Below are 26,825 nucleotides of genomic sequence, written 5' to 3'. Positions count from 1 at the left end.
GACGTGTTCCCAGTACACGCTCCGCAGATGTAAATAGTAGTTTACGTGTGCCCTGCGTGTCAGCTGATCAGCTGACATACTGAATGATGATTGGTTTGTTTTCAATTCCGTTTATGTTGATTGGTTAGCTCTTGTGTTTAAACCCAGTGAGTGCCCCCAGTCATAGCCCATGATAGCATTAGCTTTGGCTTGTTGATGGGTATGCGCTCACTACCTTGGATTCCTGTTGCCGACTATTGCCTTGTATCCTAAGTACGTTTAACGTCTGCTTGATTTCCTGTGAAGTAGCCACTAATAGAGATGCAGTAGGGAAAAAACGCTCTACCTCTGGTACCTATGCAAGGTGCTGGAAGCCAAGTAGCAGGACTGGAACACAGGTAGAGATGAAATCCGCACACCCGCAGGTAAAGTCCAAGGGTTTTTATTTATATCTAACTCACAAATACAGTAAAAACGGCTGACATGTTTCGTATCAAGTATCCTTACTCATAGCCTAACAAAACTGACATCATCTTATGATTTGGCAAGGGACAGATGAGACTCTGGGCCATTTTGTGTCATACTTAAATACCAATAATTTCAATTTATCTTTTACCTATACATCTAATGACACACAGATAGACTTCCTTGACATCACCCTTTTGGGATCTGGGGAAACCGACAGGATAGAAACTAGGACCTTTAGAAAGCCCTGCACTGGGAACTCTCTGTTGCTGGCTAGTAGTGTTGGGCGAACATCTAGATGTTCGGGTTCGGGCCGAACAGGCCGAACATGGCCGCGATGTTCGGGTGTTCGACCCGAACTCCGAACATAATGGAAGTCAATGGGGACCCGAACTTTTGTGCTTTGTAAAGCCTCCTTACATGCTACATACCCCAAATTTACAGGGTATGTGCACCTTGGGAGTGGGTACAAGAGGAAAAAATTTTTTAGCAAAAAGAGCTTATAGTTTTTGAGAAAATCGATTTTAAAGTTTCAAAGGGAAAACTGTCTTTTAAATGCGGGAAATGTCTGTTTTCTTTGCACAGGTAACATGCTTTTTGTCGGCATGCAGTCATAAATGTAATACATATAAGAGGTTCCAGGAAAAGGGACCGGTAACGCTAACCCAGCAGCAGCACACGTGATGGAACAGGAGGAGGGTGGCGCAGGAGGAGAAGGCCACGCTTTGAGACACAACAACCCAGGCCTTGCATGAGGACAAGAAGCGTGCGGATAGCAATTTGCATTTTGTCGCCATGCAGTCATAAATGTAATACAGATGAGAGGTTCAATAAACAGGGACCGGAAACGCTAACCCATCACAGATGTTCATTGTTCATGTTACTTGGTTGGGGTCCGGGAGTGTTGCGTAGTCGTTTCCAATCCAGGAGTGATTCATTTTAATTTGAGTCAGACGGTCTGCATTTTCTGTGGAGAGGCGGATACGCCGCCGATCTGTGACGATGCCTCCGGCAGCACTGAAACAGCGTTCCGACATAACGCTGGCTGCCGGGCAAGCCAGCACCTCTATTGCGTACATTGCCAGTTTGTGCCAGGTGTCTAGCTTCGATACCCAATAGTTGAAGGATGCAGATGAATTGTTCAACACAGCTACGCCATCTGACATGTAGTCCTTGACCATCTTCTCCAGGCGATCGGTGTTGGAGGTGGATCTGCACGCTTGCTGTTCTGTGTGCTGCTGCATGGGTGTCAGAAAATTTTCCCACTCCAAGGACACTGCCGATACCATTCCCTTTTGGGCACTAGCTGCGGCTTGTGTTGTTTGCTGCCCTCCTGGTCGTCCTGGGTTTGCGGAAGTCAGTCTGTCGGCGTACAACTGGCTAGAGGAGGGGGAGGATGTCAATCTCCTCTCTAAAGTCTCCACAAGGGCCTGCTGGTATTCTTCCATTTTGACCTGTCTGGCTCTTTCTTCAAGCAGTTTTGGAACATTGTGTTTGTACCGTGGATCCAGAAGGGTATAAACCCAGTAATTGGTGTTGTCCAGAATGCGCACAATGCGTGGGTCACGTTCAATGCAGTCCTAGGCCGAAGAGGTCATAGCCTAGGGTCACAAAACCTGTTTATTTGGGCAATTTCAATGGTGGCGAGTCTGACGTACATAAATCGCAGCAATGGCCGTTAGCAACGTCTGAATCTCACGAAATGTCTCATGCAGGTAGAAGACATATTGTTAGACTTGGGCTCCAAAGATGGGTTCCCTACATCTCTGCAAACCAGAGTTACAGGGCTCCAAAATTGGTAAAATCCCCCATAGGATTTCATTGCCTCCCTATTTCACTTTCCAAAATCTCACATCTTTTCAAAGGGCAATGGCTCAGCAGTACCAAATTTTCTAGCATTGTAGGGACACATACCCTGTAAATTTGGGGTATGTAGCATATAAGGAGGCTTTACAAAGCACGAAAGTTCGGGTCCCCATTGACTTCCATTATGTTCGGAGTTCGGCCCGAACCCGAACATCTAGATGTTCGCCCAACACTACACGTGACCCGTTCGGCCAATCACAGCGCTAGCCGAACGTTCGGGTAACGTTCGGCCATGCGCTCTTACTTCGGCCATATGGCCGAACACCATGAGGTGTTCGGCCGAACCCGAACATCACCCGAACAGGGTGATGTTCTGCAGAACCCGAACAGTGGCGAACACTGTTCGCCCAACACTACTGGCTAGCAGCTGCCACCGTAAACACACTATCAGGGGTGTCCCTGTGGGTGAACCTATAGTCAGCAATACAACAAAGTCATAGACGTTATTAAAAGATATATTCCAGTTTTATATGCTGATGATAAACTACAGCAAGTTCTTGAGCCAGGCTGCAAGTATGCCTATAAAAAGGCCCCATCTCTGGCGTCCACCCTTTCCCCCAGTCTCTTCCAATCATCCACGGTACCTGCACGACCCACATAGTTATCTAATGTGGGGTCATACATGTGCGGTTTCTTTACCTGTAATTATTGTTTTTGCCACCATCCGTCACGGGTTGTCTTTTCAATTGCCAACCAAAAAACATTTTCTTTATGACTATTCATCTATTGCAATGCCAAATCTGTAATTTATGTGGTTACATGTACAATCTGCAGCCTACAGTATGTGGGCTGCACTACACGTTGCTTGAGACAGTGAATTTCCGAACATTATAATGGGGCCTCATGGAAGACAGACAGCATTAGCAATGTGGCAAGACACTTCAGGGAGAAACATGATGGAAATATGAGAGGCTTTACATTTCAAGGGATTGAGAAAGTGACTACTTCTGTAAGACGGAGTGATTTATACAAAATACTGCGGACAACCGAAGTATTTTGGATTTTGCTGTTGGGTACCAGGGAACCGAGGGGTCTAAATGCTAGGTGGGATATTCATTTTATATACTGATATCGTTTTAACCGTTTTTGTACTTTTGTACTTTTTCATTTTGTATTTTCTATGTATGTAATCAATAATTGTAATGTATTTGATGGTGGATTAATTGGGCAGGCAATAGTCCTGTACCTTTAAATTAAACTAAGTCTCTACCTTCTGTGTCTCCACCCAGAAGTGTACACCCTTATTGGGGGTTCTTGAAGTATATATGCTCCACCAAGATGTCAGTTTTGTTAGGCTATGGGTAAGGATACTTGATCCGAAACGTGTCAGCCGTTTTTACTGTATTTGTGAGTTGGATATAAATAAAAACCCTTGGACTTTACCTGCGGGTGTACGGATTTCATCTCTACCTCTGCTTGATTTCCTGTTGCCAACTATTGCCTTGTATCCTGACCACGTTTATCTCTGCTGGATTACCTGTTGCCAGCCTTGCTCTTGTACCTGGACTACGCTTGCTTTCTGCCTGGTTTGACCTTCGGCTTGGACACGGATTTGCATGAACACTGCGTGGATCGATCTCGGATTGCTTGACTATGCTATCTCTGGAAAGTAATACCTGGACTGCCTTGCTACTCACCTGGACCTCCTGCTGTCATCTGACTTCCTCATCTGGATAGCTTCATCCTCCAGGCCTCAGGTGACTATTATATATCTATTGTGCAGGGCCGGGCCGAGGCATAGGCTGGAGAGGCTCCAGCCTCAGGGCGCAGTGTAGGAGGGGGCGCACAATTCATTCAGCTGTCATTCCTAATTGTGTTTGAAGTAGAAAGAAATAAGAAAAGGGGATACATAGCAGTGACTGCAAGCCAGATAACTAGATATTAAGGTGTTGGGGGGGTTGTGGGCCCTGTGGCGCCTCTTAGTCTAATAGCAATCAGTGTGTGACGGCTGGGGTGGCAGGATGGAGGGGCGCACTTTGGTGTCTCAGCCTTGGGTGCTGGAGGACCTTGTCCCGCCTCTGCTATTGTGCCATTGCTTACTACGTATTACCAGGTTCTCTTTGGTGGATTGCTACCTATCAGACTGTATGCTACATCTACCTGCAGGGTTACTGTAGTATTGTGTTAGGTAGGAGTTTGCACATCTGTTACGGGCTGGGCTCTGGGTCAGTCATAAGGGTATACGTTCTGAATTGTAGTCATTGACCAGACAGGCCTGACAGTATCATGGGCCAGAAATCCCCTAATCAAAATGGAGACTAACGGGGGTTTTCCACAATGGAGGAGTTCCAACAACAAATACTGCTCCTCTCAGGGGCTGTGAATCAGCTCTCGTAACAAGTGTCTGCTCAACAGGTTCAACTCGGCTCAACTGGCCAATGCCTCCTCTCGTGATGAGAATCCTGCCTCTTCTGCTGAACGCTCCACACCTTCTTCAGCTCCTTTTCTTCAAACACCCATGGATCCCAAAATGCCTGTTCCGGAGAAATTTTCTGGCGCCCGATCTCAATTTAGTAATTTCATGAATAACTGTCTGTCATATTTCAAGGTCCGCTCTCAGTCTTCCGGTTCAGAATCTCAAAGGGTGTCTTTTGTCATATCCCTATTACAGGAGGATCCACAGTCCTGGGCCTATGGACTACCTTCAGATCAGATCATGAAGCTCTGTCCTCAGTTGATAACTTTTTTAAAGCTATGGTCATACTGTACTACCGTACTCCTGACAGGGGCGTAGCAATAGGGGTCACAGAGGTAGCGACCACATTGGGGCCCTTGGGCCAGAGGGGCCCCGAAGAGCCCTCCCTCAACTGCATTATTAGCTCGCTATTGGTCCTGTGCTCATAACAATCACTTCTATAGATACTTTGAATATTGGTAGTCATTAACAAGCTGTTCCCCATCCCCTTCTTGCACCTGTGACACTGTAGTTGCCATTGGTAGATTTTGGTGCGCAGTATCAATTGTTATGTATAGAGTGCTTGGGGGCCCCATGTAAAACTTGCATCGGGGACCACAGCTCCTTAGCTACGCCACTGGATCCTGGATCTACGGCAGTGCAAAGATTAAGGAATTTACGACAAGGCTGATGCACAGTAGAAGAATACGCTTCAGAATTCAGACGGTGGGCAGTCTCAACTAGATGGAATGATTCAGCACTATTAGGTCAATTTCTGTTTGGACTTTCTGACATTGTCAATGACATCCTTGTCATTCATCCCGTTTCTACAACTCTGGAGGAAGCTATAACTTTGGTAATTCGCGTCGATAGGCGAGTCAGACAATGACGCCTGGGGAGATCTCATATATCTGTTCCTGTATCTGTTCCTTCCAACAGTAATACTCCAATGACCACAGAGGAACCTATGCAGCTAGGGTTCTCTAAACTATCTTATGCAGAAAAAAATCATAGAAGAGTAGAAAGATTGTGTTTCTATTGTGGGGTATCTGGTTCAATCATTATGTTACTTGTCTCTATTGTTAAAGGAGAAATTGTGCACAGTTGCCAGGCCTTAGTCAATTGTGGAGCTGTGGGCAATTTCATGGATATTTCCTTGGCTGAGAGACTATCCATTCAGACAACTGCCATGTCTGAATTGATACACATTACTGCTGTTGATTCCATGTTACAACAAGGTCAGGGGTTAAAGGGACTCCGAGCTCAGCCAAAAAATGAAAGTTGTATTCACCTGGGGCTTTCTCCAGCCCAGTGCTGGTCGGGAGGTCCCACGACGGCGTCCTGGCTCCTCTCCATGTCCCCGCTCCGGAATGGCTGACCGGCCGCAGCCCGGGCGTGTTTAAAGCGAGCATGCGCCGTACTGCCACACCGGCCGCCGTCATACACGGAAGGAGCAGCCCGACACTCAGCCGAGTGTCGCCTGGGCTGCGGCCGGTCAGACATTCCGGAGCGGGGACATGGAGAGGAGCCAGGACGCCGTCGTGGGACCTCCCGACCAGCACTGGGCTGGAGAAAGCCCCAGGTGAATACAACTTTCATTTTTTGGCTGAGCTCGGAGTCCCTTTAAGGGTAACTACTGAAGTTTCCCTACAAGTAGGGGCACTGCATTTTGAAACTATGAAGTTCTATTGTTTGAAATTACCTTCTTATCCTAATATTCTTGGGTTGCCATGGTTACAAAAACGGGAGAGGATAGGAAGATAAATACAATAACATTTGTAAAGCTCTTTTCTCCCATAGGACTCAACGCACATAGTTGTGTCTCAGATTAATACAGGGTTGCAGGCTGGGTTGTGTTACAGAGGAGATAGTCAGATGTTCATGAATGCTAGACTGAAGAGGTAGGTTTTCAGTTTAGACTTAAATGCTTCCAGGGATGGAGATGTCCTGATTGGGTGTGGCAGGGAGTTCCAATGTGTAGGGGCAGCATGACAAAAGGCTCTGTCTCCAAAGGTTTTGAGGTGGACTCTGGGGGTGACCAAGGTGTTCCGTCCTTTTGATCTAAGATTGTGGGTGGTGTGATGCAGTTGCAACAAGTCCTTCAGGTATCCAGGGCCCAGATTGTGCAAGGATTTGAATGTCAGTAAGCCAATCTTAAACAGAATTCTCCATTTTATCGGTAGCCAGTGGAGTGAGCACAGGGTTGGTGTTATGTGGCAATGACGGGGTTGGCTCGTTAACAGCCTTTCGGCGGCATTCTGTACTAATTGCAGGCGGCGTAAGTCTTTCTTATGCAGGCCTGTGTAGAGGACGTTGCAGTAGTCTAACCTTGATGTGACAAAGGCATGAATTAGGGTTGGAAGATCCTCTGAAGGAATAAGGTGTTTAATCCTTGCAATATTCCTTAGATGAAAGAAGGAGTGTTTCACAACAGCTGAGATTTGATTCCTGAAGCTTAATTTCCCATCAATCAGTACTCCCAGGCTGCGCACACAGTCTGAGTTGTTCAGGTCTGAGCACCCTATCCTTAGCGGTGTTGGTTGGGACTGGGGCTGCTTTGCTGTTGAGCCCTGGCCCTCGATAACAAGAACCTCAATTTTGTCAGCATTAAGTTTTAGCCATTGTTATTCAACCAATCCTGAGGCTCAGCTAAGCATGCGTTTATTTGTGGAGTAGGGTCTGTGACGCCAGGTTTGAATGACAAATATAGCTGGGTGTCATCAGCATAGCAATGATATGTCAGGCCATGTTTTTGTATGATTTCTCCAAGTGGCAGCATGTATATAGTGAAAAGTAAAGGGGATAATATTGCGCCCTGAGGTACACCGTATTTTAGTGGTACAGGGTTGGAGAGGAAGGGCCCTAAGGCTACCCTTTGTGTTCTGCCAGCCAGGAAGGAGTTGAACCACCGGAGAACAATGCCATCTATGCCACAGTACTCTTGTAGCCTGTTGAGCAAGATTTCATGATCGACTGTGTCAAAAGCCGCTGAGAGGTCGAGCGAAATCAGGATGGAACATTGACCCTTGTCTCTTGCAATGAGCAGATCATTGTAAATCTGGGTGAGGGCTGTTTCACAGCTGTGATATTTCCCGAAGCCAGATTGAAGAGGGTCAAGGATGTTTCTGGAGAGCCTGGCTTCAAGTTGGAGGTAGACAGCCTTTTCAATAACTTTTCCCAGAAAGGGGAGGTTTGAGACAGGTCTGTAGCTGTTTAGAGCATCTGGGTCTAAGGATGGTTTCTTGAGTAGAGGCCTGACGATTGCTTCTTTCAGAGTAGAGGGAAACCACCCTTCTTGTAAGGAACCGTTGACTATTTTGTGGAATGCCAGTGTAAATAGTTCAGGGCATTTCAACATGAACTTAGTGGGGCCAGGGTTCATATCGCAGGTAGTCTGGAAAAGGAAAAGAAAAGGGAAGAAAGGAAAGGATGGGAGGGGAAGGGAAGGAAAGGGGAAAGGGAAGGGAGGGGGGGAGAAGGGAAGGGAAAAGACAAGGGAGAAAAGTGGGAGATAAGAGAGAAAGGACATCAGAATAACATGTAGAACACGCTTATTAACACTAGTCCAGACAAATGCCTAGTTTAAGAGTCTAATGCTGGGAATACACGGCTCGATTTTGAGCCATAAAGCTGGCTCGATAGATACTTTCTGACATGTCCGATCACCGTTCGATCACTATGCTGCTCGATTTCTCGTTGAAGTGAATTGAAAAAAGATACGAAAAATGAGGGGAAGATAAGAGAATCGAGTGGGCAGAACGATCAGCTGTTTATTCAGCTTCCTATTAGCAAAATATTTTTTTTCAATAACTATGGCACCTGATCCTTTTATGGCAAGCCGCAAGTATGCAATAGCAGCCACCTAATAAGTGAGGTCTGCTGTGGCTACCGTAGGAAGAAGGTGTCTCTTCCTTTTTCGTCATAGGTGGAATGCATATGCGCTCCACCACATGATTGGCCACCTCTAAGGTTGTGAGCAGCCCTAATCGGCGCGGATATGCTGAACGCTGGAATGGCAGTCTATTTAGATCCAGCAACGCATTGAGCCCGCACAACTGCCTCCGTAGAAGCGCTTTTAGTGGGAAACAGTCGTCAGGCGTTCATTGCCCAGCACCCACCGAAATCATACTATCCATTTGCACTGGTATGGCATTTCACCATGACGAGATTCTGTCACAGTGCCTCACTAAGGAATAAATGCTATTTGCAGTGCCGATCCTTCTTCCACTTCCTTTAATATGTTTGCTATACTACCTTGATCAGAGCACGCAAGCAGCTCCTAGATGAGAGAAGTGTGAACCCTTCCTGCCTCCTCCACTATCAGCTGTCACACTGCTGTAGTGCCAGCCAACCTCTCCTTTATCCATCACCATCACCACCTCCACAACCAGGCTTGTCGCCGACACCTGCTGTACCTGCGGCAACACAGAGGGAGGAGTCTGGGGAAGAGGAGTCAGAGGAGGAAGGTGGCTTTGAGGAGGAGGTGGAAGACCAACTGCAGCAGGCGTCCCAGGAAGCTTGCGGTCACTCTTCTACTAACCGTGGTGTTGTACCTGGCTAGGGGGAGGAGGAGACCTTGCACGACATCAGTGATGAAGAGAAGCTGGCAGTGGCAAGCTCGGCATCCAACCTTGTACAAATGGGATATTTCATGCTGTGCTGTCCTGCCTATTGAAGGACCCCCATATAAAAAGCTGAAGGACAAGGACCGGTACTGGGTGGCATCGCTACTGGCCCCTCGGTATAAGCACAAAGTGGCGGAATTGTTACCAGATTACAATCAGTCAGAATGGATGAACAAGTTCCACAACAGCCTGTGAAGTATGCTGTACACTTTCTTCAAGGGTGATGTCACAGCACAACGGGAAAGACCTGCCAGGAATCCCCCTCCACTCATGGCCACGCTGGCAAGGATAGCACACTCTTCGGATGTTATGGTGATGTCGGGAATGCGCAACTTTTTTTGTCCGACGCATGGCGACAGCCCTTCGGGATCCACCCTCTGAGACTGCCTCGAATGACAGGTAACAGATTACCTGGCCTTAACTGCCAATATCGACACTGAGGAGCGATGAACCCCTTGATTATTGGGTGCGAAGACTTGACCTGTGGCAAGTGTTGCTCGGATACTCCCCAATCACGAATTTGAGTAAATCCGTCCAAGGCAGAATCGAAATCCGGATATGCCGTGATCATGATCCAGATTTGAATCAGAGCTCCGGATTCAACTTGGATTTTAGCTGTGATTACATGTATAATCTGTGATCACGGCTGTGATCTTGACTTTAATGTTAATAGCAAAGCCCCCATACATGCTAAAATCACCAAAATTGTATGGATTATAAAGGTGATCAGTGGCTACAACTTAAAAAAATAAGTTCAAACTTTAAAAATTAAGTAAACATTTTTCAAAAAGACCTAATAGTTTTGGAGAAAATCGATTTTACAGTTTCAAATGAAATACAGTATTCGTGATTAAAAACCGCCAAAATCCGTTGAATTAAGCAGTTAATAGCAAAGCCCCCTTACTTGCTAGAAACACCAAATTTGCAGGCAGTGTTAAGTGGGACAGTGGGAACAAGGGAAAACATTTATTTTTTTCAAAAAGACCTTATAGTTTTTGAGAAAATCGATTTTAAAGTTTCAAAGGAAGTTTCAAAGGAATAAAGTATACATGTAAATGCGGTAAATACATTAACTGTCATTTACCGCACCTAAATGTATACAATTTTCCTTTAAAACCTTTAAATCGATTTTCTCAAAAACTATAAGGTCTTTTTGAAAAAACATTTTTCCCCTTGTTTCCATTGTTCTACTTAACATATCCTGCAAATTTGTTGGCGGGTTTTGCCGGTTTTAATCACAGTTGTGATCATGGCTAAGTCCGTGATCACTAGCCGGATTTGGACCACGATCACATTCGGAATTGAATCCCTGATCGCTATGCGAACACGGATTCGGATCACATTGTCAGATAGTGAAAAAATGCTCGTGAACCACGGCTATTCCATGATCACGAGGTCATGATGAGCATCACTGCCTTTGGCCTTTGCTCTCACAATTTGCCATCGAACTTCTCTCTTGCCCCGCCTCAAGCATCCTGTCAGAGAGGATCTTCATCGCAGCAGAAGGGATTGTCACTGAGAAGCGCAATCGATTAGGACAGAAAAGAGTGGATTACCGCACCTTTATAAAAATGAAAGCGGCATGGATCCCGAAGGATTACTGCGTGCCCGAAGACTTTTAAATCAGTCCCCACCCAGCATCTCTGCATGCCGCATGACTGACTAACTGACTTGTTCACCACGACCAACAGGGTCCAGACCAGGACTCCACTTCACAGGTGGATCCTGAATTTTTCTGGCATGTGTACATGCGTAATTTTTCTGGCATATGGTGCTGAACTGTGGCTGCAACAACAACAAAAAAAGGCATGTACATGATGTCAATTCCCCTTCATTATTGATACCTTGTCGTGGTGAGGGGGCTTGCATATCACAATGAAGCAAAGACCTATATGAGTGTGTTGGGGGCACACCCAAGAGGAGAAGGTTGTTGCTTTATTGTGGACGGACCAAATCGATCAGCTGGAGAAGATTTGGCAAAACCTTTGATCACCTCAGGTGATCATTCAATAAAGCCTACTAGGCCAACACTAGGCCCACACTGCAGAACCACTGTTTTCTGGGTCACTTTACTGTCATTGAGCTACCTCAGCCCGACCATAAGGGCTGGAAAAACGCTATGGCCTGTACTCTCGCCAAAGTGCGCACATAAGCAGGGCAACCACTGAGAGTCTCAACTATTAACAACTCTTTTGTGGTACGTTAAACGCCAAGTTTGGTCAGTCAGAATTTGGTCTGTGTGAAGCGTGTGAAGCAGGCCTTACCTTACCACACTGGACATTTTAAATCCGCATTTCTCCTCAAATGTGGATTTCTTCTCTTTAGGGATTAAAACCTGACTCTGCATCAACTCCGTAGTTTTTGGTGCGACTTTTGGCATGGATTCCCCTCTGCCATGCCCCTGTCCAGGTGTTAGAGCCTTTTAAACTACCGTACTTTCCACCGTATAAGACGCACTTTTTCTCCCCAAAAAATGGGGAGAAAAAGTCCCTGCTTCTTATACCACAAAGGCAGGGAATCCCTGACTTCCGAACGCCCGACGATACAAACCGCCACCACGTCAGGGGGTTTCTCTGCCTGTGTGCGTCGTCCTGTCTCCTCCACCTGTCACTTCTGTCCTCGTCATGGTCCTCCTGTCCCCCGCATGTGTCCGTGGCTTCCCGCATGCCTTCGCCCCCTCCCCTTGTGTTGTGTGGCCCCCCGGGTGTTTATCGGCAGCTGCTTACCTCATCCATAGTGGGGGTGACAAGAGGACCATAGGGGGTGACATGGAAGTGACAGGAAGAACATGGGAGAGACAGAAGGGACAGGAGGAGACATGAGGACCATGGGGGAGACAGCAGGAGACATGGTGGGGGTGACAGAAGGACACATGGGCTGACAGGAGGGCCATGGGGGAGACAGAAGGGACAGGAGGATACATGGAGGAGGAGACAGGAGGGCCATGGGGGAGACAACAGGAGACATGGTGGGGGTGACAGGAGGACACGTGGGCTGACAGGAAAACCATGGGGGAGACAGAAGGGGCAGGAGGAGACAGGAGTATGCATGGGGATGACAGGAGAACCATGGGGGAGACAGGAGGAGACATGGAGGGGGAGCCAGGAGTATGCATGGGGGTGACAGGAGGACCATGGGGTGGGGGCAGGAAGTTGCATGGGGGACACATAAGAGACAGGAGGAGACATGGTGGGGGTAACAGAAGGACACTGGGGGAGACAGGAGGACACATGGGGGATACAGGAGGACACATGGGGCAGACATGCAGACACAGGAGGACACATGGGGAGACATGGAGGATACAGAAAGACATATGGGAGAGACATGAGGACACATGGGGGACACAGGAGGATACCATTTGAGGGATAACATGTATAAGGCGCTCCTGGAATATGGACGCACCAGGTTTATTATTTTTTCTTCTTGTTTTTGCCCTCTAAACCTAGGTGCGTCTTATATTCCGGAGCGTCTTATATGGCGCGAAATACGGTAGTTTTCCATAACTTTTGTGGCCAGTTTTCCATAACTTTTATAGTTTGTGAAATTTGCCTGTCCATTCAAGTCTATGGAGGTTTGCCGGTTTGCGCGAATACAAACTTTTCCCAGATGTTCGGATTCGACGTTTACAAACCCAAATCTGATGTTCGTGACATCTTTCTTTTCCCTCTTTTTTAATTATTATTAGGTTTACCCGATGGTTTACCCAATGTGCAATATAGTTAATATACCTTCCCTGACCGTGCTTTGCAGACCAGGGGCTTGATTAACTAAAGCGTGCTAAGTGTTAGCAAGCCAGTGAAAAGCCCCTTAGCATGTGCAAACTGCCTCCTCATACTCTTACGCTAATATGCTTAGAGTTTACGCGCGTAAAGTTTAGCGCTTCGCGTGTAAAGTTTTGCACGCAACGCAAACCAGCGTGTTAAGCAATGACTTCACGTGCTCAGGAGACTTAGCAGGCAAAGCCATGGCATATCGCACGAACGGAGCGTAGCACCGTACGCGCGCTAAAATAGCACACGAACAGCAACAGCTTTGCCCGTGCAAACTACTTAGCACCCTAGTTTGCACGTGCAAAGCCTTAACACGTGCTAACTGAGTTAGCAATGGTTAGTGAATCAAGCCGTAGGTATTAATGGTTAGATAGACCCTGGCCCCAACACTGTGTGCCAGACCAAGTTCACGGAGTATGGACCTGCACCAGATAGCACGGTGGCAAAGGGGGTATCCGGTGTCCTAGTTGTGCCTCCGGTTTACAGATATCAGTTGTAGCATCAGAAGAGGAAAGAATCCAGGCACCGACTACAGCAAGTGCTAATCACCGTCATCTTTTATTTCATCCTCAAACAACTTTTCATATAATGCATGAAAAATGGCCTGACAGCCGTTTTGCAAGTTAAATACAAGCTTTTTCAGAGGCAGAAATACATACATAGACATTGCAGAAACATTACTTTAAATACAAAAAGTTTAAGGGCTTACGGCACCTCCATGAAGCCTTCCCCAGCCAAGCGCGTGCTGTAACACAGTGCCACCCCGAGCCACTGAGTCCAAACGGGGTTTGGGCCACGCCCCTTTCAGGAATGTCATACAGGAACTTTCCTGATTGGCCCACAGCACTCGTGACTGCTTACCTCTTACTCACGTCACTTCCGGGGCAGCGGTATCTGTGAGGAGGTCAGGCTGGCGTCCCGTTGCCTGGACGACTGGCCAGGGTACACACCAAACCTAAAACCAAAATAAACGAACAGACAACAGATTAAAATCCTTGTGAATACAAGATTAAAACCTTATTAAACAGTAAAGTATCTGCAATCTTCATACTCCATAAACCAATGCCTTCATAGTATATTGTTGCACATACCATCATATACATGTTGCAAATAACCCTAAATTCTGCGTAGGTCTATAACGGCAACAAAATTACAGGTAAACCTTCCCTACCAATTAACCAAGACTATCTTCCTCCATCTAATCCTCCAATAGAAATCGCTCACATACACATAAAATCAGTGTGAGCCGATATACAGATGCAATAAGAGTTTCTAGAACCAGGGGGTAGATGTACTTCCCAGGTCTGGAGGGATAGGCATAATGACAGGGGGGGGGGGAAGGAAATCACACAGGGGGTTTGGGGAGGGAAAGCAGAACCAAACGGGGGAAAGGAAAGAGAAAAGGAGGGAGCAAGACATCCAGAGACATTGTGGATAATAGCAAGAGAACAATCAAAGCAGTAAATTAGGATAAATGGTTCACTCAGTATTTGTCCAAAAAGCACCACAACTCATTGCATTCATTGAGGCCCAGGTTCCCACAGGCCTCTGCAAGTGATATGAATTTGGCCTTCTCTCTTCTTAACAATAATTCCCGATTGCCCCCTCTCTGCGAGGTTGCAACCAACTTCAGACCACAGAAATGTAAACAATCAGGATTGCCATCATGTTCAGTTCTGACATGGGAAATTAATCTACTGGCTCCCTTCCCTAACTGGATGGATCTATAATGCACCTGAAATTGGGTATTTATTGATCTCGTGGTCTCCCCAATATGAAACCTTCCACAGGGGCAGAAGATAGCATACACCACAAAAGAAGATTTACAGTGCATGAAGTCAACAATTTTTGTCCTCCAACCCCCCAAAACAATGGATTTACAGTGGGTTGCAAAAGTATTTGGCCCCCTTGAAGTTTTCCACATTTTGTCATATTACTGCCACAAACTTGAATCAATTTTATTACAATTCCACATGAAAGACCAACACAAAGTGGTGTACACATGAGAAGTGGAACAAAAATCATACATGATTCCAAACATTTTTTACAAATAAATAACTGCAAAGTGGTGTGTGCATAATTATTCGGCCCCCTTTGCTCTGAGTGCAGTCAGTTGCCTATAGACATTGCCTGATGAGTGCTAATGACTAAATAGAGTGCATCTGTGTGTAATCTAATGTCAGTACAAATACAGCTGCTCTGTGAGGGCCTCAGAGGTTGTCTAAGAGAATATTGGGAGCAACAACACCGTGAAGTCCAAAGAACACACAAGACAGGTCAGGGATCAAGTTATTGAGAAATTTAAAGCAGGCTTAGGCTACAAAAGGATTTCCAAAGCCTTGAGCATCCCAAGGAGCACTGTTCAAGCGATCATTCAGAAATGGAAGGAGTATGGCACAACTGTAAACCTACCAAGACAAGGCCATCCACATAAACTCACAGGCCGAACAAGGAGAGCGCTGATCAGAAATGCAATCAAGAGGCCCATGGTGACTCTGGACAAGCTGCAGAGATCTACAGTTCAGGTGGGGGAATCTGTCCATAGGACAACTATTAGTCATGCACTGTACAAAGTTGGCCTTTATGGAAGAGTGGCAAGAAGAAAGGCATTGTTAACAGAAAGCATAAGAAGTCCCGTTTGCAGTTTGCCACAAGCCATGTGGGGGGCACAGCAACCATGTGGAATAAGGTGCTCTGGTCAGATGAGACCAAAATGGAACCTTTTGGCCAAAATTCAAAACGCTATGTGTGGCAGAAAACTAACACTAACAGGCTTTACTCGATGCTGAGTGCTTGGCTGTGTCTGTCAAGAATGTGAGCCAATCCGTGTGGCCTACCTGTACAGCTGTGGTGGTGGGTACAATCCCATTCGCAAATGTACTCTGTTGTGGTTTACCTCTGCTTGCAGGCTTCTGCATCTGTGCTCTGGTCTAGAGATGGCCTGAACCTCCAATTTTCGTTCGCGAACCAGGTTTGCGAACTTCTGCAAAAAGTTTGGTTTGAGCGAACTTCCGCGAACCGCAATAGACTTCAGTAGGGAGGTGAACTTGGAGAACTAGAAAAAATTATGCTGGCCACAAAAGTGATGGAAAAGATGTTTCAAGGGGTCTAACACCTGGAGGGGGTCATGGCGGAGTGGGATACATGCCAAAAGTCCCGGGGAAAATCTGGATTTGACACAAAGCAGCATTTTAAGGGCAGAAATCAAATTGAACGCTAAATTGCAGGCCTAAAGTTGTGGCGGAGAAGGCCTCCTGTTGGTGGTGGCGGAGAAGGCAGTCAAGCGGCCTGCGGGCAGATATGCTGTGTGGGGAGCGACTTAGTCTTGGGGCAGGCAGTCACACAGCGTGCAGGCAGAGATGCTGTGTGTGGGTACAGACTTAGTCTTTGGGCAGGCCTGAGCGTGCTTTGCAGACCAGGCATCCATGGTCAGATGGACCCTTGACCCAACGCTGTGTGCCAGAGATGTCACCACTTGCCTTTCAACATCACGGTACAGTTTAGGTATCGCCTTTTTTTGAGAAAAAATTGCGGCCTGGTATCTTCCACTGCGGTGTGTGGCTTTGCTTTTGTGTGCTGCTTTTCCTCAGGTGGTCATCCCATTGCAGTTTGTGCTTTGTAATCATGTGCCTTTGTAAGGTAGCTTTCCCTACGTGGGTCTTGGTCTTTCCATGGCTCAATTTTCGGTGGCAGAGAGTACAGATGGCATTGCTCTCATCTGAGGCAGACACACAAAAAAATGTCCACACCGCTGAGCCGTGGGGTGATGGCACTTTGGTGGTGGCGCCAACTCAGTGTTAAGTGGGGTGCCAGAATCAGAGCAGGAAGAGGAAGATATGGGGACCATTGGAGCTAAAATTTAAAGATGCTTTTTGCTCTTAGCTATACTAAGTATAGTATAGCTAAGAGCAGTGAGTGCGGCGGAGGCGGCGTGTGTGGCGTCGGGGCGGCGGAGATCTTCAATCAACATGTAACTGAAGGTCGCAAGATGGAGGATACTGTCGTGGGACCTAATTGACGTGGGATTTTTTTCTTAAAGGTACAGGTAAGTATTTCTGGTTAATTTAGAACATTAAAGGACTTTTCTCGTTGTTGTGTTTTTATTTCATTTAACCCTTTATGGAAATGGGTAAGGGGTACTCCTGCACCCCTATACTCATTTCTCCTGGGAGGGGGGCAGGCATCTGGGTTCCCCTTCTTAAAGGGGACTCCCAGATGCCACCATGAACCCCCCCCCAGGGAGTCGTCGCCCCCACCTCCTCCTGGGGCACCGGAGGTGGGGAAGAGCCCCTTGTCCATGGATTGGACAAGGGCTCCGGGGGGGAGGGGAAGGCTTGGCCGCCCCTCCCCCCCCCCGAAGCCCCCCCATACCATGGACCATGCGGGCTGGTATAGCTCAGGGTGCGAAGCCCCAGTCGGCCGGGGCTCCGCATTCTGGCTATCCCAGCCTGCATGGGAGACAAGGGGTTACAGAGGCTCGGGAGGGGGGACCCCACGTCATTTTTTTCAAAACTTTTCCCACACTCTGAACATAACCCAAAAATTTTAATTTAAAAAAAATAAAAAATACAATTTTTCAATTTTTTTTTTAAATATTGTTTCCCAGTATCTTTTTAACATATCCTGCAAATTTGGTGTTGCTAGGATTTAAGAGGACTTTGCTATTAACTGCTAAAGTCGGCGGAAAAAGTTTCCACGGGAATGTCAGTACGCGATTTAAATAGTTACATTTCCTTTGAAGATTTAAGATCGATTTTCTCAAAAACTATAAGGTCTTTTTGAACAATTTTTTTTCTTCGTGTTCCCACTATTTTTCTTAACATTCCCTACACATTTGGTGTTTCTGGCATTTAAAGGGGCTTTGCTATTAACCGCTAAAGTCGGCGGGCGTTTAATTTTCCCACGGTCAGAAGAAGAATATTCAAAATCGATTTTCTCAAAAACTATAAGGTCTTTTTGACTCTTGTTCACAATATTCTTCTTAACATTCCCTGCAAATTTGGTGTTTTTAGCTTTTAAGGGGGCTTTGCTATTAAACATTAAAGCCGGCGGGCAGATATTTTCCAAACGGCAGTAAAGCAGGGGTTAAAACGATAAATATCGTTTGGGAGCAATACAAATATAAATATAAACGATAAATATCATTTTTAAAGCCGGCGCCATTTTTTAGCTGTCAAAAACGAAAAATAACTAGTGATAATGGTTCTCTATGGGGCGCCGTTTTTTAACTACGATAACTGGCGCCATTTTTAACGGACCCCCACGGAACAGGTAAAACCTCAGAACTGGCTGCAGCTACAGAGGAAGGCAGCAGGTCCGACGACTGTGGTGTAGTAACTGTTTGTGCTGCTGTCTGCACTGCAGCTGTCTTGCGGACCATGTCTGGATTCCGTTGTACAATAGGCACAGATGACACTGGTCTCTTGGAGGATGTCATGGGTGGCAACATTTTAGTGTGAATATTGTCTTTGGCTGCAACATTGCTGCGTAAGGTTCTTTGTTCAGGTTGAGCCATACCTGGTAGCAATGGTAGCTCTATATGTGGAATATATCCCATGGAGGGAGCAGAGAAGACAGCAAACAGCAAAGGGCACAACAAAGGTGGAACTCCGCTCAAAACCTCCAGCCACCGGCAGTGCAGGAAAACAGGCCGCTAGAACCCCAAAATCCAGTACTGTAGAAGATGAAATCCGCACAATGTCGGTGGAATCAAAATCAGAATCGTTTATTTAATCAATCACATAGCAAGCTAAAACCATCGCCACATGCTGACATGTTTCGGGCGCTATACGCCCTTAATCATAGCACAGGCACAAGTGAAAGGAGTGACCCATATATAGATTGGAGCCACACCCGGTGACACAAGCTCAACTGACCCCACCCACAAAGACAGTGCATATAAAACTCTGGGGAAATAAAACCACAGGTAAATCCCCAATTGATTAATCAAATACATACAGACATAATACAATGGTAAAAATGTAAGAACATATGATTAAGCACAGTAAACCGTCAGGCAGCAAAAAATGCAAAAAATTGTACATCTGAAAATACAGTTAAAAAGATCGCAAACAGACAATAAAGCAACACCACCACTTTAGGTAACTGAATTAAGGTCCCATTTGGCATTTAGACCTCCTGGCGAGCGTGTCCCTAATTGGAAGATCCAATAGGCCTCCCTAGTAAGGAGTCGTTTATAGACATCACCCCCTCTCGTAGGCCTCAGGACACGTTTGATACCTTGGAATGAAAAGGAGGACATATCACCTGAGTGGACCGACCTAAAATGTTTCGCCACGTTAGACACCTCCAATGTTAACCAGCCTGCTCCCCTGTAGTGTTCAGCTATGCGTTGTCTTAGGTGTCTGGTAGTACACCCAACGTATTGAATGTGACATAAAGAACATGAAATAAGGTAAACTATATACTTTGTGTCGCAATTGATATATTGTCTAATGGAAAAAGTTTTACCATTAGAAAAGGAAGTAACAGAGCGAGTAGAAGTATGGACAGCACAGTAGTTACAGGTTGAAAAGTTACATCTGTAAGAACCTGGTGTGGTCAACCAGCATTGTGTATTAGGGGAGAAAAGACTTGGTGACAGAATACTCCCCAGTGTGGGAGCTCTCCTGCTTGCAAATCTGACTCCCTTTTTAATTATCTGGTTGAGAGAATTATCAGCCTGCAATACAGGTAAGGACCTCCTCACGATCTGTGTAATTTGTTTGTATTCCTGACTATACGTAGTCACAAAGGTCGTGTCAGTATTAGACCTTTGCAGTATCTGGCGAGGGCCAGAGTTTAATAATTCCTCTCTTGTTTTGCTAAGGGCCCGTCTCCTCCCCCTCTCTATCATCCAACGGGGGTACCCACGCTCAGCAAGACGAAAGCCCACAGCACCCAACTCCACTCCAAGAGCCGAAACATCAGAACAGTTGCGCCGTACCCGAATTGACTCACCCACCGGAACCGCACGGATAGTATGAGACGGGTGGCAACTGTTGGCCCTCAGAGTGGAGTTGCCACTGCAGGGCTTGCGGTACGTGCCGGAGACAACGGATGCTGAAGTGGAATCGCCTCTCAGTATGAGGTCAAGGTAATTGACCTCCATGAGGGACCACTGGGAAGTGAACACCAGGTTAAAGGAGTTAGCATTAAGCAACTCCACAAATTGGAGTGCCTTGTCGCGCGTGCCATCTCAGACGACCAGGAGGTCGTCAATGTACCTGCCATACCACTTAATATGATCCGAAAAAATATTGGTATCACTAAACAGGTGAAGTTCCTTCCACCAGCCCATATATGAATTGGCCAGTGAGGGAGAAAATTTTGCTCCCATTGAGGCACCGCAACGTTGTAAATAAAAATCCGATTCAAAAAGAAAATAGTTGTGGGTAAGCAGGTAATGGATGGCACGCCCGACGAAGAACTGTAGGTCCTCAGAGAAAGCGGAGTATCTGGCCATATGATGATCAATGGCATCCAGGGCAAGGGCATGGGGAATGCAAGAATACAACGATTTTACATCTATGGTAATCCAGCTGTAGCTGTCCCGCCATTGAAAGTGCCGTAAACTGCTAAGCACATGCTTAGTGTCTCGTATGTAACCCGGAAGGCGTCGCACAAGGGGCTGTAGGTGTTTATCCACCCAGTTACCCAGGCGCTCCCCCAGAGAGCCAATCCCGGCCACAATTGGCCTGCCCTCCGGGGGAAAGCCCGGTTTGTGTATCTTGGGAAGATGATGAAACACCGGAATCACTGGTGAGGAAACGGCCAGATACCCCGCTAACCGCTCTGAAATGACTCCCAGGCTTTCCCCCATGGACAAGAGTGAAAGCAGCTGACTGCTAAACTCCGCAGTAGGGTCACATCTCAAAGGAGAATAAGTGACTAGGTCTCGGAGCTGCCTTAGGGCCTCAAGGCGGTAAACCTCCGCATCTAACACCACCACTGCCCCCCCCCCCCTTATCTGCATTTCTGATAATAATACGTGTGTTCTTTTTAAGGGAGGAGAGAGCATGCTTTTCAGCGGAAGAGAGGTTACTACGGAGGTTTGGGATATCGTTGGAGGCTAATTCCAGTAACTCCCTCTCAATAACCTCCTGAAAGGCGTCTACCGGGGGACTGCGGGCGGCTGCGGGATAAAAGGCTGGGTTGCGGATGGGGATGGGCCTAACATCATTTTGGGAAACCAGCGGGGCCGTCTCTGAGAGCAATTGTTCTAACGACAAGAGAGACTTAATGTCTCCAAAGTTCCCTATATCAGACAAGACCCTACCCTCCTCAGTCGCTACATCATCAGCCACTCCCTCCGCTGTCCGACCGTCTGAGAAGTGCTTTCTCAGGAGAACAGACCTGACAAATTTATTTACATGCAAAAGTGTGGAGAAGACATCGAAATGTGTAGTGGGGGCAAAGGAAAGCCCCCGTGAAAGTAATGCTATCTCCGAAGATGACAGGACAGTGGCTGAAAGATTGACCACTGTGTGGTCAAAATTTTCAGATGACAAGGGCCTGTATTTTCAGATGCATTTTTTGCTGCCTGACGGTTTACTGTGCTTAATCATATGTTCTTACATTTTTACCATTGTATTATGTCTGTATGTATTTGATTAATCAATTGGGGATTTACCTGTGGTTTTATTTCCCCAGAGTTTTATATGCACTGTCTTTGTGGGTGGGGTCAGTTGAGCTTGTGTCACCGGGTGTGGCTCCAATCTATATATGGGTCACTCCTTTCACTTGTGCCTGTGCTATGATTAAGGGCGTATAGCGCCCGAAACATGTCAGCATGTGGCGATGGTTTTAGCTTGCTATGTGATTGATTAAATAAACGATTCTGATTTTGTTTCCACCGACATTGTGCGGATTTCATCTTCTACAGTACTAAATTTTTGGGGTTCTAGCGGCCTGTTTTCCTGCACTGCCGGTGGCTGGAGGTTTTGAGCGGAGTTCCACCTTTGTTGTGCCCTTTGCTGTTAGGCCACATCTGTTGTGATTGGTTTTAGATCCTTTTGGGGATTTAGTTTTTATGCGTGTGTTTATGTATATTATGTGTTTCAGACGCCTCACCTCGACTGGTTTGGATCCTCGGCCATTCATACGTCGCCTGGGGAGCTCGGCGTGCAGGAGCAAGGTCTGAGGGCCGAAAGCTGGGTATATCTCAGGCCCAGGCACGTGTACGATGGATAGGAGTACCCAGTATGCTGTGGACCCGTGTAGTCCCTGAGGTACACCGTTTTGCCAGGTTGGATCGCCCCCCTGACGTATTAGTGATCCACGCTGGGGGAAACGACCTGGCATCGCATCCTGCTAGGCGCATTGCCAGGGACATCAAATTTGACTTTTTGCGCCTGCGTTCCAGCTTCCCGGAGATGGTGGTGGTATGGTAGGAGCTGGTGGGCCGGAGCAGGTGGAGGCTAGCTAGATCTGTTGAGAAGGTGAACAGGGCCCGGATAAAATTGAACCGGGATGTATCCCGTTTTGTGGTCCGTAACGGGGGGGGGGGGGGGGGGGTGGCGGTACGGCATTCAGATTTGGAGGTGGACACTTCCAGGTATCTGAGGTTAGACGGGGTACACCTTAATGCGGTGGGTACGTATTTGTGGACCCTGGCCCTTAGCAAGGGGAGTCAGAGGGCGATTAGTTTGTGGTGGGCCGCGCAGGCATGAGGTTTCCTGCCAGCTCGGTGTGGAGGGGGCTCGCTATACGGAGGGGGTTAAGAACTGTGAGGTGGGGTTGCGCCTTGGTGCGTATACCTCCGAAGAAGAGCGACATCTGCAAAGAGGACTGTATTGGGCGGGATACAGCTGTCCCTGAGTCGGTGTTCGCGGCTGGGGGCCGGTGCCAATGTGACAGGATTAAACTCAGACCTCCAAACAGCACAATAATAAGGCTGCCACTAGATGGAGCTCTGCTAGGATTGCAATGTTCTGAGGAGATCCAGGGCCTGAGGCTCATATTAAAGTTGGACATCAACTGAACCACATGTCTGTGTCTCTCCTCTGTTTAAAACAGGTTAGTGTTGATAACTATAGGCAGAATATTAAGGTCTAGATAAAATATATTTGTTCCTGTTGCTATGTTAGCCTATGGGGTTGTCTATGCTAGTTCTTATAACTATAGGCAGAATATGTATGTCTAGATAGAATATACTTGTTCTTTACTGTGACAGCCTATTGGTTTTTCTAGTCTGTATATTATTGCATTATGCTGATAGTGATATGATATTAAAGTTGGACATCAACTGAACCACATGTCTGTGTCTCTTCTCTGTTTAAAACAGATGCTGCTGGCTGCATTGTGGCACTAGTCTGCACTTACACCACTGAACACTGGTAACACCAAGAGCTGTATCCCCTTTATGCTAATAATCTGTTTGTGTTAGGCCTCCGGATCCCTCCCCCTTTTTGGTTCACATTTTGCACTATTGTTAAAGTTATTAATAAATAGATTAAGGGCTGCTTTGGCCTTTAATTTCCACTTCATTTTGAGTTATGTGTGGTTTTTTATAACAAGTGTTGTATGTTTCTTGTGGTGGGTAGTGTGGTAGCAAAAGGGTTTTTTTGTAGGATGGTGGCTATAGGTCATGCCCTCATCAAGACTAAATTTGATTTGCTGGATACGTTTTGGCAAAAACATTTTTTATGGTCACCTCAGGTGATCAATAAAGCCTACTGGGCCACTACTGGGCACACACTGCTAAATCAGTGTCATTGAACTACCTCATCCCAACCATAGGGGCTGGAAAACCATGATTGCCTGCAATCCCGCAAACTATGGCGACCACTACACACCACTACACAAAGATTGCCACTGAGGGGACTAACATTTATGTCCTAAGGGGGTGTCAACTAGTACAAGCAATGATTGGCTCACCTGGGGTTATCACTAATGCTCTTTGCAGTTGTTTGCGGTGCAGTAAACACGGCATTTCATCTGTCAGTGTGAACCGGGCATAACCCTTACACTACCTGATCGACATGTACACATGCTAGATGCTTTAAAACACTTCATTCCACCAATTTAGGATTGTAATGAGAGTTCTGCCCTTTAGAGATTAAAATACGACTCTGCATCAATTACATTATTTTTCCAGGGACTTTTGCCATGAATCCCCCTTGAGCATGCCACCGCCCAGGTGTTAGGGCCCTTGAAACAACTTTTCTATCACTTTTGTGGCCAAAAACAGTTCCTATAAGTTTTAGAATTCGCACATTGAAGTCTATAGCGGTTCGCCGATTCGCAAACGTTTGCTGCAAATTCACGTTCACGACCCGAAAATCTGATGTTCGCGACATCATTAATCGCTGGTACCCGACCCCAGCCCGCATGAAAAATCCTTGTTTTCAAGCCTACGCTGGAAATGCGGGAAGGAGGAAGGTAAGGAACTTCATATATGGTGACAATGCCAAGAGATAAGGAGGTTTTGGAAGAAACTGCCTTGTTTGGAAAGAAATATGTAAAAAAATAACTATTTTAACACCACTGGCAGCAATCTTTGATACAAATAGAAAAGGGAGTGCGGATGTATTGATGTCAGAGGTTGGTACATTGATAGCCAAAGGCTTGATTGCCAGGAGTTGTAAGGAGTAAGAATCACCCACAATACCGAAATAGCTGGGGGAGATGAGCAACTTTTTTGGCGTGGTGGGGCAGTTGGTCGAAGCTGCATATGCAATTTTCGATAAACTAAAGAACCTGAAACAGTTTTAGGACAGTTTGGGGAAAGATGGATATTCAATATGACCATTAATTTTGAGAAGCCTGTGTGTTCTTTGTGCAACCATTAACCATTTCCGGATTAGCAGTCTCTGCCCCCTTAAGGACCAGAGACTGCTGGTACAGCGAAGCGGTGGAAAACGCTGCAGGCACCTCTCTCTGCCGTCGCTATGACGGCAGAGTGCTGTGTGCCGGTCAGGAGCCGCTTTCATTGGCTCCTGACCCTGTCAATCAATGTAAGCCAATGGGATTGGCTTACAGTAATGACAGGGCCAGGAGCCAATGAAAATGGCTCCTGACCGGTACACAGAGCTCTGCTGTCATATAGACGGCAGAGTGAGTGATCTGCGCCGGGGAGAAAGCAGCATGATTGTCGGGAGCGGCGAAACCACACAGCGATGGGTTTTGAAAGTTACTTCCTGTCAGAGCCGCACTGCCACATGCAGGACGTAACTTTCAACTGCATCAGTCCTGTAGTGGTCAATATAAGCACTGGCGACGTTTTCAGATTTCACTCAGTTCTTGCTGCAATGCACTGTTTAGCAAGGCCAATAGACATACAGAAAAAGCTACGGCTTACTATAAGTTGTTATATGCTTAGTGTATGGAATCATTTAGGCAAATAGGAAAAGGATATCCAGGCACCAGATCAGTATGCAAACATCCACCGTTTATTTCAGCCCCACCAAAGACAAGATACACATACAATAGCAACGATCTGACAGCTGTTTCGCAAGCAGCCACTTGCTTCCTTAGAGATCAAATGCTTGTAACACAACCGTACATAGATATAGCAGCAATGTAGGGAGGAAAAGAGGAGGGACTAGCCCATCTCCGAGCATGCAATCCAACAGAAAAGCTGTTCTGGGTCACCCAGCCTGAACCAGAGGAAGGTCCACCCCTTTTGGGGCTGGGCCATGCAGGAGTTTCCTCTAATCAGAGTCCCGGTATGGAAGTAAATCAGAGTCACAGTAAGGAATACTCAGGGCCGAGCCTGGGAGGGTGCTGCGGGTGCAAGGCACCCAGGCGCCTGCCTCTGAGAGGCGCCACCCGGCCCCGCTCGCCCGGCCCCGCTCTCCCCCTGTGGCCGCCGCTTCAAGCTCCCTCCCTCTAGCCACCGCGTCAGACCTTGATCAGGCGGGCGGGCGCTAGGACCTAGCACGCCGCACTGATATGCGGAAGTGACATCACTTCCGCATATAGAGCGAGTGCGTCCGGCGCCCTTTTCCTGGTCGGGTCGCCCGCTGATTGAGGTCTGACTAAGGGCTGCTGAAAGGTGAGGGGGGAGCGGAGGAGGGAGCGGTGGCGGCGGAGCGCGCTCCTGTCACTCACTAGCTATCCTGGGCACAGATACCACCTGGCTACCTATCCTGGGCACACATACCCCCTGGCTACCTATCCTGGGCACAGATACCACCTGGCTACCTATCCTGGGCACAGATACCACCTGGCTACCTATCCTGGGCACAGATACCACCTGGCTACCTATCCTGGGCGCACATACCCCCTGGCTACCTATCCTGGGCACGGATACCACCTGGCTACCTATCCTGGGCACAGATACCACCTGGCTACCTATCCTGGGCGCACATACCCCCTGGCTACCTATCCTGGGCGCACATACCCCCTGGCTACCTATCCTGGGCGCACATACCCCCAGGCTACCTATCCTGGGCGCACATACCCCCAGGCTACCTATCCTGGGCACAGATACCACCTGGCTACCTATCCTGGGCGCACATACCCCCTGGCTACCTATCCTGGGCACAGATACCACCTGGCTACCTATCCTGGGCGCAGATACCACCTGGCTACCTATCCTGGGCGCAGATACCACCTGGCTACCTATCCTGGGCGCACATACCCCCTGGCTACCTATCCTGGGCGCACATACCCCCTGGCTACCTATCCTGGGCGCACATACCCCCAGGCTACCTATCCTGGGCGCAGATACCCCCTGGCTACCTATCCTGGGCGCACATACCCCCTGGCTACCTATCCTGG

At 47.3% G+C, this 26,825-nt stretch overlaps 1 protein-coding gene across 1 annotated transcript in view; it reads right to left on the bottom strand.

Annotated features, from left to right (window-relative positions):
* The window catches only part of GIPC3 (GIPC PDZ domain containing family member 3), a 1,046,927-nt gene that overhangs the window by 966,171 nt on the left and 53,931 nt on the right, over positions 1–26,825 (bottom strand). Inside the window, exon 2 of the mRNA XM_068233843.1 lies at positions 13,962–14,055. The gene's annotated coding sequence lies outside the window, so the exon portion shown is untranslated. The remainder of the gene's footprint in view (positions 1–13,961; positions 14,056–26,825) is intronic.

The sequence above is a fragment of the Hyperolius riggenbachi genome, chromosome 1, assembly GCF_040937935.1.
Source record: "Hyperolius riggenbachi isolate aHypRig1 chromosome 1, aHypRig1.pri, whole genome shotgun sequence".
Taxonomy (NCBI): domain Eukaryota; kingdom Metazoa; phylum Chordata; class Amphibia; order Anura; family Hyperoliidae; genus Hyperolius; species Hyperolius riggenbachi.
The sequence above is the reverse complement of the archived record's forward strand: the minus strand, read 5'-3'. Positions and strand labels throughout refer to the sequence as shown.